General features: G+C 39.1%; 1 protein-coding gene across 4 annotated transcripts in view; it reads left to right on the top strand.

Annotated features, from left to right (window-relative positions):
- The window catches only part of ano3 (anoctamin 3), a 100,175-nt gene that overhangs the window by 31,758 nt on the left and 54,273 nt on the right, over positions 1-14,144 (top strand). The gene's annotated exons all lie outside the window — the stretch shown is intronic.

The following is a 14,144-nucleotide window of genomic DNA, read 5'->3' on the forward strand; positions in this document are numbered from 1 at the left end:
GGATGGATGGATGGATGGATGGATGGATGGATGGATGGATGATGGATGGATGGATGGATGGATGGATGGATGGATGGATGGATGGATGGATGGATGATGGATGGATGGATGGATGATGGATGGATGGATGGTGGATGGATGGATGGATGGATGGATGGATGGATGGATGGATGATGGATGGATGGATGGATGGATGGATGGATGGATGATGGATGGATGGATGGATGGTGGATGATGGATGGATGCATGGATGGATGGATGATGGATGGATGGATGGATGGTGGATGGATGGATGGATGGTGGATGATGGATGGATGGATGGATGATGGATGGATGATGGATGGATGGATGATGGATGGATGGTGGATGATGGATGGATGGATGATGGATGGATGGTGGATGATGGATGGATGGATGGATGATGGATGGATGGTGGATGATGGATGGATGGATGGATGATGGATGGATGGATGGATGGATGATGGATGGATGATGGATGGATGGATGGATGATGGATGGATGGATGGATGATGGATGATGGATGGATGGATGGATGGATGGATGGATGATGGATGGATGGTGGATGATGGATGGATGGTGGATGATGGATGGATGGATGATGGATGGATGGATGATGGATGGATGGATGGATGATGGATGGATGGATGGATGGATGGATGGATGGATGGATGATGGATGGATGGATGGATGATGGATGGATGGTGGATGATGGATGGATGGATGGATGATGGATGGATGGTGGATGATGGATGGATGGATGGATGATGGATGGATGGTGGATGATGGATGGATGGTGGATGATGGATGGATGGATGGATGATGGATGGATGGTGGATGATGGATGGATGATGGATGGATGATGGAAATATTTAAATGACTTTATTAAACTCAAAGCTTCATAAATCACCATGCAGCCATTTAGGCAATCAATGTCCTCCATTATTATTGGACATACCGGTTAAATAAATTAATTTTACAGCAATATTTACAACAATAAAAACTTTTTTCATATTTTTAACACAAAAAAAAAAATGTTTTACAGTCACACTGGAACCAGTTTTTAGGTTTTCCTCCTGAAGGAGGAGGAGTAAAATGTTTCTAGTCTATTATCCATTTTAGAGCAGAAACACTGAAATTATTCACTAACTGTGAAGATTGTTACTTAAAAATTGTGTCTCTGAAAATCCGTTCAGCTGAAAAACGATGAATAATTAAAGGTCTTGGGTGAGAAAACATACGGGGCATGATGGGAAATAACCCAGTGACCTAAATTTGCACTACCTTAATGCTTTAGAGTTCTCACTCTGATAGAGGATGAACCAAAAAGAGGATTATTTTAACATAGTTTCACTAAACCGCAATCCTTCTTGCAATACTTTGAAAGCTTGTTACTAATCATACAATTATCTGAGTGAAAATAAATGCCTATTCCTCTAATAGGCCACAAAAACAGAGATAAACTAGCAGCATCTAAAAAAAATAAAAGTCAAGATAAGATTAACGGAGTAATAAAACTTGCTATTCTTTTTGTCATGAAAACTAACTCTAGGCTGGATTGTCACAAATACTAGTGGAACTACAAGCTTTATAACTTCATTTTAAAAGTTTTATCATTGTTTCTCTTTTATCTTCTTTCTTTGATCTTTTCTCATTTTTCCTGGTTTTCTTTTCCTGTTCTTCCTACATTGCAGTGTCCGTATAATCTGTAATACTCCCTGCATAATTATAATAAAGCTATTTATATGCAGAGATGGGAAGTAACGAAGTACAAATACTTTGTTACTGTACTCAAGTAGATTTTTCTGATATTTTTACTTTACTTTACTACTTATTTTTATGGCGACTTTTTACTTCTACTCCTTACATTTTTACACAAACATCTGTACTTTCTACTCCTTACATTTTAAAAAATTGGCTCGTTACTTTAGTTTTGAATCATTTCAATGGAGTTACCGTTATTATTTTTCACGTCATCAATACCAAATTCAATCTAATTGGATGGGAATCTACGTTGCATTTGACGCACCACTACAAGATGAATCCACAGATTCGGCGGTATTCATTGGCGGCAAATCATTGCAGCTTGGTGGCGGTGGCGTTAGCATAGTAGCATGGACGACGAGATGATTGAAAATGAACACAACGGAGATCTAGTCCTATTGGCAGACATCCATTTAAAATGTAGGCAACGGCATGAAAAAAGTGGTTTCTACTTTTACTTTTATACTTTAAGTAAATTTACAAGCCTGTACTTTGTTACTTTTACTTGAGGAAAGAAGTTTAATCAGTACTTCCACTTTTACCAGAGTATTTTTTAACACAAGTATCTGTACTTTTACTCAAGTACGGAAAGTGAGTACTTTTGCCATCTCTGCTTATATGCATAAATGAAACAGAACACTGTGGTGATACGTACTGCTCCACTTGTGAAAACAAAATCTGTTAGGCTCTTTTTGGCATCAAGACAGTTTTTCTTATTGCCACATTGCCAGACAGAACACTGTTAAAAAAATAAAATAAAATTCAGCGTAAACAATAAAAAAATCAGTTTTACCTTTATTATCACTGAGGATTTCCTGGCAAATCAGCCACAATCTTCTCTGAATCTCGTCCGTAAAAGGATGGAGGTTTGATGAGCTGCTGCGACATGGTTTTAATATTATCCAGATGCTGATTTATCTTAAATATAAAGACTTGAAGCATATTTAATCTAAAATTAAAACTAGGGCAGTACCTAACGATTATTTTGCAAATCATTTAATCTGTCGATTAATTTTTTCGATTAATCATCGAGGATTCTTTAAAGAAGTTTTTTAAGGAAAATAAACCCGAAGTAACTCAAAACTTTTCCACTTGTTGAGTTCTGGATAGAGCATATTGACAGACAAAAAAAAAAAAGTATCTTAAATGCAATATATTTATATATATATATGTTTTCAGTCTTAGTATAGTTACTGCTCTAAGTTGTCGAGGCTCAGAACAGGGGACCCATAATTCAAGACAGTCTGATTTCTCAAAAGCATTTATTTAAAAACGGCGGAAGTTGTCGAGGACATGCTCAGGATTCAGAACCAGGAGATCAGAGGTCGGAAGAGGAAATCCAGGTCAGTGACAGGAAGCAGTGACAGGAAGCAGTTCCAAGTTCAGTAAACAGGACCTCACATTTTGGAAGTAATTATGTTTTTTCTTATACCTAACTTGATTTTCTGTCAGTGTGACGAAGATGCAGCAAACCAGCGGAATTTACATACGGCGGAACGTGTTTCCTCCGCCAGCAGGCCGCCGTTACGCCTGCTGCCGAATTCTAGCAAGCCTGCAACTGATGCAGAATCGCTCTTTAACCACTACGGGGTTTGAGATGGCACTTAATGTGGCGGACTGTCCGCACGAACGCGCAAACGGAGGGTTAGTGCTTAGGGTCCGGTTTTGGATTGGGCCTAAAACTCACCAGCAGAATCAATCACACATGTTTCTGCCCAAACATTTTCTTTTCATTGTGGGTCTTGTAACAGGGGTAATTACTAGGGATGCAGGATATTGGGATTTTGGCCGATATCCGATATTTTAAAACTCATGTAGCCGATAACCGATATCGATACCGATGTTAAAGCTGGACAAAAATAAGTAGTCATTGAAAATAGCAGTTTTGTTATCCATTTCTGACACTTTGAAAAATAATATACTCAAATATATTTTCATATGCTGATATCAAATTGATTTTTAAAAACGCGGTATCGATCTATTTTACTTTCAAAATCTGGTGAAATTTCATCGTTCTGTTACAAACTCTCGTGATATTTTGCAAATTCTTGTGAGATTTTGTTAGTAAAATAGATCGATACCGCGTCAATATATCAACATATAAAAATATGGCAACATTTGGTGAATTTTCGGGGGATTTCGTAGCATAGCGATGACATATAGCAATATTTCATTAGTAAAAGAGATTGATATGGTGTTTTTAAATGGCAATATATCAGCATAGGAAGATATTGGGATATTTTAATGGATCAATATTTTTTCCCTCCTCTTTAGAAGTTTTTAAGTCTGTAAAAAAGAAGTTTTTGAGGGAGAAGAAGAAGTAGTATTTTTTTATCCATTTTATTTTTTTAGACTTTAGAAACTCAGAAGCTGATCAAATATCGGGTTAAATATCGGTGGGGTGGCCGATGTCCGATAGGGGGCCGATTATATCGTGCATCCCTAGTAATTAGGATCGTACAAAACTAGTTTGTTCTCTATTTCCAAACTCGGCATCTCTTCATCCATTCCTGCAATTAGAAATTGTGAGATGCGCTCTTGGAAGCTGTTGTGACTGGATTTGGTGAAACTTTCAAGCCTTTTAGTATAAAATAAATGTTTTTATCGCAATGAGAAATCTGCTTCCTGGTCTGTGAAATAACCAATAGTTTTCATCCAATAATTAAATCAGACAGTCTTAGTTTTTGGGAATATATAAGAATTAAGCTGTAATTTGTAGTTACCGATCTGTTGTCACCATATTTTGATTTCATGAAGCTGATCTTCTGGACGTTTTTTTTCTTGTTTGGTGCGACTGTAATTGCTGATCTTGACCTGGCGGAGCAAAAAATAGTTCGGCTCTGTATTTGGGCGGTGAAGGATGGAGACGACGTACGTGGACGGTGACGTGCGGAGGAGTAGCGGTGGATGTGGAACATCTCTCATTGATTAACGTGACGCAGTTTGTTTTCAAATGGCTGCTGTATGTTTGGACCTTTCTGAACATGTGCAGCAGATGGACTGATCCAACTGGACACTGAAGGGGGGGGCTGAGACACACTTAATATTATCAGCGTTCTGATGGCATTTTCGCCAAAGGATTTTTATCACAAACATAATTAATGTTCAAAAATAAGGAATAGTTGTATTCATCATAGTTGTAAACAGAGTTTTATGGGGCCACCAATAATTTTGGGCCCTAGGCAGCTACCTAGCATAGCCTAATAATAAACTACACTATTCTGAGCAGTTCATGAGGCTTTGCAAACAGAGCGCTAGTTTTTAGATAACTTTTTCCATCCTGTGTTTCTGCAGAATTAAAAAATATCATATTTTTATGTTCTACTGATCGCATTATTAGTACGCTCAATTTTAATGTGCTATCATAGACATGTTGAGCTTTTCCAGCATATACAGGGTTTATCTGAACAATTGAAGGTGCTTGTTTTATGACGTGGATGTAGCTCCCACTGCAAAGCCTCTCTATCTATAAGCATAATGGAGATAAGTAGACTACTAGAATACAAATCCTTTAGAGAGTAATCCCCAGAGAAAAAGGAAATTACTGCTCTTCAAGCTCCTGGCTACTTCAGCTCACTTTACTGCTTTCTGCTGTTTTGTCACAAGATAAAGTGCTATGCTTACTGGGCTCCTCAACCTTCACTCTCCTGTTCAATGAATATTATGTTGCTTATCATAGTTGTTTGATGAGAGGTGCATATTATTGTGTTTATCAGCATTTAAATAATGCATGGCAGTCTTGCTCTTTAAATTGTTGTTACTCACAAGAACTTCGGTGGCGGCGACGGGAGAGTTTATTTTCCAAACAGCAATGCCGCGTCTGCAAAATATCACGGTGACAGAGATGGATCTCGAGTTGCTAGACATTGAAGAGGAACAGGTTCTGTTAATGGAGTTGGCAAAAAACCGGTTAACCTTTTGTCGTAGTTGACCATTGTTGTTGTTCCTCGGTTTTTAAAAATGGCGCCCCCCGGCACCGAATGACCACACAGACAGGCGGAAAGGACCAATCACAGCTGCTTCTTGTCTGTGCACTTCCGCTTGAGGTCTGCGCGGGTTTGCGACCATCCGGCACATAGTCAGGATTCTTTTGAGGTGTGCGACCACGGTTGCAGAGGCTATGCGTCAGAAGCATGAATTGGTCTTTAGACTGCTGGAGGACATAGGGACCCCTTTTTCATCATTCTGCTTCATTCTATCTCTATTCTCCCACTCTGCAGAATCTGTTAGTTCAATCTCTAACGTTCTGCTCTCTCTGCTTTTTCTCATAGTAGCTTCATCTGGTCTGTTCCTGTTTGGCTGTGACTCCATCCTGGAGAGAAATATCAGCTGTGCTGCTGCCATCAACACCTTTGTTTCTAGATGTTGGAGCTTGGCCTGTTTTCCAGTGTAGTCCTGTTTCTCTCACTGTGACTAACTGGATGTGCTCTCTTCATCCTCTGACATGGGAGCTGGCTCGGAGCTCGTCTGCCTGGCTGTGTGTTTCCTGGACGGGGCCGCCTGTGGAGCTGGTTGACAGTTGCCTTTTGTATCTATGCTTCTTTTTCTATGTCTGCTTCTGTCTCCTTGAACCCCAGTGGGCCTCAGCAGATGGCCGCTCACACTGAGCCTGGTTCTGCTGGAGGTTTCTTCCTGTTCAAAGGGAGTTTTTCCTCTCCACTGTCGCTACATGCATACTTGGTGTGAAGGATTGCTGAAGAGCCAATGACATATTGCAAGCGAAAATCCTCGCCATGATCTTTCAAATCAATCACTGGATGCAATCATCTGGTTTTCCTAACCAATCTAACAGAGTTGTCTCTGTATTGAATTAAGTTGCTCTGACTGGTTTCAACTGATTTCTGTTGTCATTTTGTTTACTCATGTTTTTTTTATTTATTTAGACTTTTTGATATAACTTCAGATTTTTCTTACTTTTTACAACGTTTTAGTTTTTCTTTTTTTAAGAGCTTAAATGTAGCTCCAAAGTAATTTTAATCTCATGTCTTTTGACAGTCTGAGCTATAACACACAGCTGCCATTAGTGTCACATCCATGTCGCTGCTCAGGAAATAGATGTTATAATCACCGGCTTCACTGAGCCTCCAAGCTTATCTCTAACTGGCTCCATTCCCACCCCCCCTTTAGGAAAACCCACATAGATGAAAGTCATCAAAATGAGTTAGTGTGCCACTTCCAGTGTAGGAAGTTTGGGGTGTGGGGAGGAATTATAAGAGCATGTTTCAGTGGGCTGTTTCTGGAAAGCTGTGGTGGTAATGAGGGTGAAAGTGAGTCACGCTCCCCTTTAGAAACTCAGGTGGGCTTGGTGTTATGAATATATGTCATGAACCGCCGCACTGGAGCTGCAGCTCTATTTGAAGGTCAAGAGCAATGATACGGAAAATGTTTATAATTAAAATCAGTCTCTGGATTGTTCCAATAATATGCTAAACCAGACATCGTCATGTTGCTGTCTTGTTGCTGACACGACCTTTGAAATATTCTCATCGTAGTATCAGCAAAACAAGGACAAGGCTTGAATTTAAATCTTGGGTGTCTGAACAGCCATTTCTACGTAGGATCATTGTATGGAACAGGGAATGTCTGAAAGACAATTTATCTAAAACCCTAATCTGTCATGGTCTTGGTTCTGTTGTTCTTTAATTTGCTCCTTGTTTTCTAGTTTTATTGGTTTAATCCCTATTTTGTTGTAATTTCTAGATCAGGCATTCCCAAACTCGGTCCTCAAGGCCCCCTGTCCTGCAGGTTTTAGAGGTTTCTCTGCTCCAGCACAGCTGATTTTAATTGAAAGCTGATTAACAGGCTTTTGGTCTACTGCAATCATTATAACCAGCTGTGCTGAAGCAGAGAAACCTTTGGGGAGTTTGGGGATGCCTGTTCTAGATTTATGTTAGTTCTCAGGTTTTTCTGTTGTCCTCTGTTGCCCTCTTGTGTGTGTTCCATGCCCCTGGCTTCCTCGCTGTCTCCTCTCACACCTGCTCCTTATCCGCTCGTTAGCCCTGCCTTTGTCTCAGGCCCCGTCCACACGAAGCCAAACCCTGGCCTAAACGCACACATTTTTCACCAAACCAGCCTCTCATCCACACGAAGCCGGCGTTTCAGGGGTCTGTAAACGATCTTTTTTTTATTAAGCCTTCTGAGTGGGAAGATTTTGAAACGGCGTTTTCGCGTTTCCATCTTTAAGCTCTAACCGCATTTTTTTTTTTTTACACGCATGCGTCATAGCGTCGCCTCTAAACACGCATGCGCGACACAGTATCACAACAACAATGGCGCCTTACTGTGTTGAATGGTTGCTGCTAATGCTACTCACCCTGCTGTCGGGCTTACAACAGAATCTTCTTCTTCTGGAATATCTCCAGGAAGAACAGAGCAATATCGACCACATAGTTCAGCACCTGAATTTGACTGAACCACCAAAATGGACCCGCAGGGCAACCATGTATAAATATTAGTGCGCATGCCCAACATTTCGTCGCCTATTTTTGCTTTGGCACCACAGCGCCACTTACAGACCTGGCATACATTTTGCAGCGTTTTCATGCATTCGTGTGGACGATCACATTTATTTTACGTCTCCGTCTTTAAGACAAACGTTCTGGAAAATATTAGCGTTTCGTGTTCGTTTTGACTTCGTGTGGACGGGGCCTCAGTCAGCTACATATACTCTCCCTCTGCTGTCACTCTTGGTTGGTTCCTTGTCGTTGCTGGATCTCAATGCTGTTTTCTTCCTACCTCGTCTCTCCCTTGCTCCTCGTGATTATTTTCCCTGATGTCTCCATGGTTCTGGTTGGGTTTACATTATTAGTTGGTTTTTTGGATTCCTGTCTTTGTTTACTGTTTTTTCCCCATTAAACTGCAAGAAATCTCCTCAGCATCTCTGCCTCTGCATTTGGGTCCTCAAACCTCAACCAAACCTTGACATAATAAATGGGTTATTTTCTCTGTTATTTCTGCTACATTTATTATTATACCAAGATGTCCTATCAAAGAATTTTGTCATCTGCTGGTGAAGATTTTCAGTCATCCATGTCATAGTCAATCAATCCACTGGACTTTGTTTCCAAGTTTAAAGACGTTTCTCTTCCATCCAGGAAGATTTTTCAATTCAAAATGTCAGAAATAGCGTTTAGTTCCAGGTTTTATCCAGCAGCCCAACAAAGCCTGGTTTTAGTTTAGAAAACATGCAAATAGAAACGGATGAACGGGTCCCCCCCTTTGGAATGGGGGTCGTTTGGCTTCTTTGTTAGCCTGCAATGCCCCATACCTGTCTATGTCTCTGAAAGGGTGGTCGTTAGAGGGAATAGTTGGCCTGGATGAACAGGTGAGGGCTTCTGTTCTCCTGTGAAGGGGTTGGAGCTGCTATGACAGTGGGAAGGAATCAACTCTATTGCTGCATTGTTGGTTTTTGAAATCTGAGTCCCCCCCACCCCCCCGTTTAAGGTTGCTTTTTCTTTCTTAACATAGATGCTTCCTTCACGTCCCTCTCAAACCACCTGTCTTCTTTCCCCAAAATGTGAACATTCTGGTCATAAGTTGAATGTAACTATTGGATTTATTCTCCCAGCTACATCAAGACTGAACAGATAAACTGATGGCTGCAGCGACAGTCTAATACTGTATGTGGAGTTCCTGCTTCAGCGTTTTGATTTTATTGCTTAAATGTGGGCTCCTATATACTCATATTATCACTGCAACATGAATGGTATGTTTAATGAAAACGGTTATGTTGCTCTTGCATTTGCATTCTGGCAGAAGCTGCTTGATTCAAGTGTCAATCTAGTTTTACAGTTTTACTTTTCATAAAAGTGGCCGGCTGATTCACCACAACCAAATATCAAGCACTCAAACAGACAAAACCTGCAGAGGTTCAAGTGTTTTTTTCTGACTGCAGAAGTATTCATATTGCCTCATATGAATCATCGTATCTCTTGGCTTTCAGCTGGTGAGTGTAGATTTCTTTGTGCTGTTTTTGTTTTTTGTTTTGAAATATTTTTTAATTGCATTATGAGCAAGCTTATTGTTGGAGCAATTTTCTGAATTTATCATTTAGATTTTTTTGAACATAAACATAAGTTTGAATAAAAAGACAAAAATGTGGGTGCTACATGTAGAAAGTCTATTTAATAAGTCTCTAAAACTATGCAAATGTTTCAGATCATTATATAAACAGATAAAAACCCCATAAGCCCTCAGCGTCTTAGGAGCAAATTCCTCCTGTAATGACATATGAATTCCCAAAGTATAAATTGGAAATATAATTGTTTGTATTTGTGTGAGAGAAAGGCATTGAGGAATAGTTTTTCCAAAATAAACACTGAAAAACACCATGAAACCCTCAGACTTTATAGATCCATATCTTGACTATTCAAGCAAATTTGGACTGAATAAGTTTTAGCATGTTTGTTTCACTAAGGTTTTAGTGGGCAGTGTGCTAGGAGGAAATGTGGTTTTGCTACAATGCCAAAACGTGCAAGGATGCATTTTTCTGCTCATAAAAGGGAATCTGGTCAGATAAATATGCTGATTTCCATTATTGGAGACCTTCTGCATAAGGAAAAGCCTTCGCTCCTCAGATTTAGCCGTTGTTTCATTGAGATTTACCAATAAAATCACCAAACTGAATAGAAAATAAGAATAACAGAGCAGCTTATGTAACGCATGCAGGTTACATCACCTGAAATGGTCGCACAATGACCTCCAATGACATTTACAGAGGTCTGAGCCTCTTGTTTCCAATGATGGCGACTGTTAGGGGGCGGGGCTAAAAATGAATATCTCCTGTTGCATTACTATTAAATCTCATTTTATTTGTTTACACAGCTATAAAGCAAAAAGTACTTGTGAAAAACTCATTTTAGAGCCCCATTTGAAAGGGATGTGGATGAAACACCTGAGCAGGTGTCAGCTGGGCCCTGTATCGGGCTGGCCGTGTTCTGTCAGACCAGCATACGCATGCGCAAGACGTCAGATTTGCTTTTATCCTTTTAGTTTTGTACAAAAAATATACTTTAAACTACCATGACGAGCGTATATCCCTTTAGTCATGTATAAAAAGAAAACATTTTAAAGTCAGATCACCATACGCTTAAAAAAAAACACAAAAAAGTAAGTAATTAAATAGTTTTTTTGTACATGACTAAAGGGATACGCAAGGGTTGAGGTAGTTTAAAGTCTATTTTTCATTCAAAACCAACCGGATAAACTAACGGGATAAATGGCTATTGAGCAGAGGTATGCTGGTCTGACTGGTAGGGGTGTAAATCACATCCATCATGGCGATTCGATTCAGTATCGATTTCCTGACCCAACGATTCAATTATTTTCGATACTCAAGAATACACCACGATTCGATTTGATTAATCAGTAAATGTTTTTTATTATTATTATTATTTTTTTTTTAACCTTACAGGCTAAACAAAGTTTCAAGTTTGAAATAAATCAATGAAAGCTGTAATATCGTTATGCATTTTTTTTTTTGAAACAACAGCAAATAACAGAAGTAGAAAAGTTGCATCAAAAAATACTGCAGAAATACTGCACAATATCAGTGTAATGAGTTCAATTCAATACCTCGGCTCCAGACTCCGCCCCCTCCACAGACGCTCCGCTGCTCCTCTCCCAGATTGTAGCTGATCGCAGACAGCGCCACAGACAGGAAGCCGGCTTGGTTTGTTTTTATGACCGAAATTGCGGAAAACAACTCGTGAAGTTTGACCCGCTAGCAGAGCGAGGTGCGTGAGAACGCTGGGAGCCGTATCTAGACCCACAGCGTGTAGCACAGACCACGCTTCAATATTGAGCATAAATCAAAAATGTCTGCATCAAGCTCACTGCAACACACTGCTGTAAGAGTTTAACCAGGAAGCGAGGTAGGAGGGCACAATAGGTTTAGCGCCACCGCAGCACGGGAGGAGAATTACGTCCAGGAGCAAATGGATAAAAAAAAAAAACATGAATCGATTATCTTGCGGACGTATCGATGCATCGGATCGTCGGCTTTTGGATCGATGCATCGATACAAAACGATTATTATTTACACCCCTACTGACTGGGTATGCTGGTCTGACTGGGTATGCTGGTCTGACAGGACACCGAGTTTGAGGGGTTGATCAAAGAAAATGTCTTATGTTTAAAAGTGATTGATTGAAAAAAAAAATCAAAAGAAAAAAAAAGGTTAATGCAGCCTAAAAGCTAAAAAAGTGTTTGGTATGTTCCAGAATTAAAAACCTAGTTTTTTTTGTTCATGGTGACAAACTTTAAAATATCTTTGTATAGAAAACCTCCCACTTTTTCAATTATTAAAAGGAGGTGTATCTGGTTTCTCCTGATCAAGGATCAGCCTTTAGTCCGTCACAGGGCAGCTCTGGCCACAGCTCGCCTCCATCAGTGAAGCATAAACCACTTTTCTGCAAATCATTTAAAGAAGGATAAGACCAGAACAAAGGACCTGTCTGTATCCACATTTTGCACCATGACTTCAAGTTTTTTATATATTTTCTTATTCATTTATGTCAAATTTAAATAAAGTCGACACCACTTTATTCCTTTGTAACATGAATATCCCATTATTAGCTAAGCAACCCTAGTTGGTTGTCTCTTTATATCACTGTAGTTATGTAATCTCTTAACTCCAGCATGTCTGTCCTACTTTTTGGAGCATCCAGTTTGAAAATCTGGAGCATAGTCTCTACCACTTAGAGGCAGCACTCAAGATGAGGAGGATTTTACAAAGAACAAATACTTTGTTACTGTACTTAAGTACACTTTTTAGGTATCTATACTCTACTCCATTACTTTTTTTTCTTCCTACTTCTGACTTCTACTCATTCCATTTTCAAACCAGTATCTGTACTTTCTATTCCTTACATTTTTAAAACAAACGTTACTCGTTCCTCTTGGCTTCAGTTTAATGTTTCTAAATCTTTATTTCCCGTCATGTGCTCCATCCAATGCAGATCATTGGCTCCGCCCACATCTAGTGAAAACTAGTGTGATTGGATGAGTCATAGAACGCAAACACTCATTGGTTAGCTAAAGGAAACCATCAGAAGCCAGCAGGTGTTCTTCAAACTGCTAACGTGAATTGTCTATGCCATGCTACGATGTGGGATTCAGAAAAAGATGCTGAAATGTCTGAAAGGTCGGACACAGGCGAGAGCGTATCGGGAGACGGAGACCAACAAGACCTCCCTCATCCTTGGCCCTATCTCAGAGGATTTATAGAAATAGTCGTAAAATTGAGCTTTTAAAGGTTACTTAATACTCTTATACTTTAAGTAGTTTTTGGAGCACATACTTTTTCACTTTTACTTGAGTAAAGAGGTCAAGTTGATACTTCAACTTTTACCTCAGTGTTTTTTTTTGTTTTTTGTTTTTTTCCAGTGTCCTGTCTGCCAATGTGGCAATAAGAATAATTGTCTTGATGCCAAAAAGAGCCCAACAGATTTTACTTTCACAAGTGGAGCAGTATGGCAATTGCCATATTGCTCCACTTGTTTCATGCATATAAATTTGTTATATAAATTTATTATAATTATGCAGCGAGTTTTACAGTTTATATGGACACTGCAATGTAAATAGAGCAGAAAAACAGAAGAAGAAAAAGGAAAAGAGAAAAGATGAAAGAAAGAAGAGATAGAAAGGAGACAATGACAAAACATTTTCATTCTGCTTCATCACCTGTAACGAGATGAAAAAAGAACAGCACAACTGAAAGACATGGTACGAGATATACGATAAAGCAACACCTTGAAACTATTGCTAAAGTAATATTATTAAGTCTGACATGTACTGTACCAAAGTGTTTTTTAATGGCAGTATTTATACTTCTACTTAAGAAACGAATGCGTGACACCACTGCCCCCTTCTTAAATGACCTCAGGCTATGCTTCCAAAAAAAGAAAAAAATTTCCCCAATCCCCATTCTTTTTTACAACTAGAGTATTGCTTAGAGATGCCTAATATCTCAGGGTCTTTATTTCCATCCCTGAAGCGCCCAGTCAGACTGGAATAGTTAGAAGTTGCTTTATGCTGCTGTAAAAGGTGTCGGTGTCCTTTTATTTATATATATATATCTATATATATATATATATAGATATATATATATCTATATATATATATATTTGCATTTTTCATGTTGAAATTCTTACTGTTGTTTTTAGGTAGACAATTTTAAGATCTGTCCAGGGACCACAGATGAAAAATAGCCTTTTGGCTAATACTGCTGCATTTGCAGGAATGCTTATTAATGTACACTGTCAATTAAATAAATAATAAATCTGAATCAATGTGGCTTTGATTCTTAGTTTATTAGGATCTCTGCTTGTAGCTGTTTTTATATGATTTTATACTTTAACTTG

The sequence above is a fragment of the Cyprinodon tularosa genome, unplaced genomic scaffold (genome assembly GCF_016077235.1).
Source record: "Cyprinodon tularosa strain WSP-4 unplaced genomic scaffold, ASM1607723v1 ctg298, whole genome shotgun sequence".
Classification (NCBI taxonomy): Eukaryota; Metazoa; Chordata; class Actinopteri; order Cyprinodontiformes; family Cyprinodontidae; genus Cyprinodon; species Cyprinodon tularosa.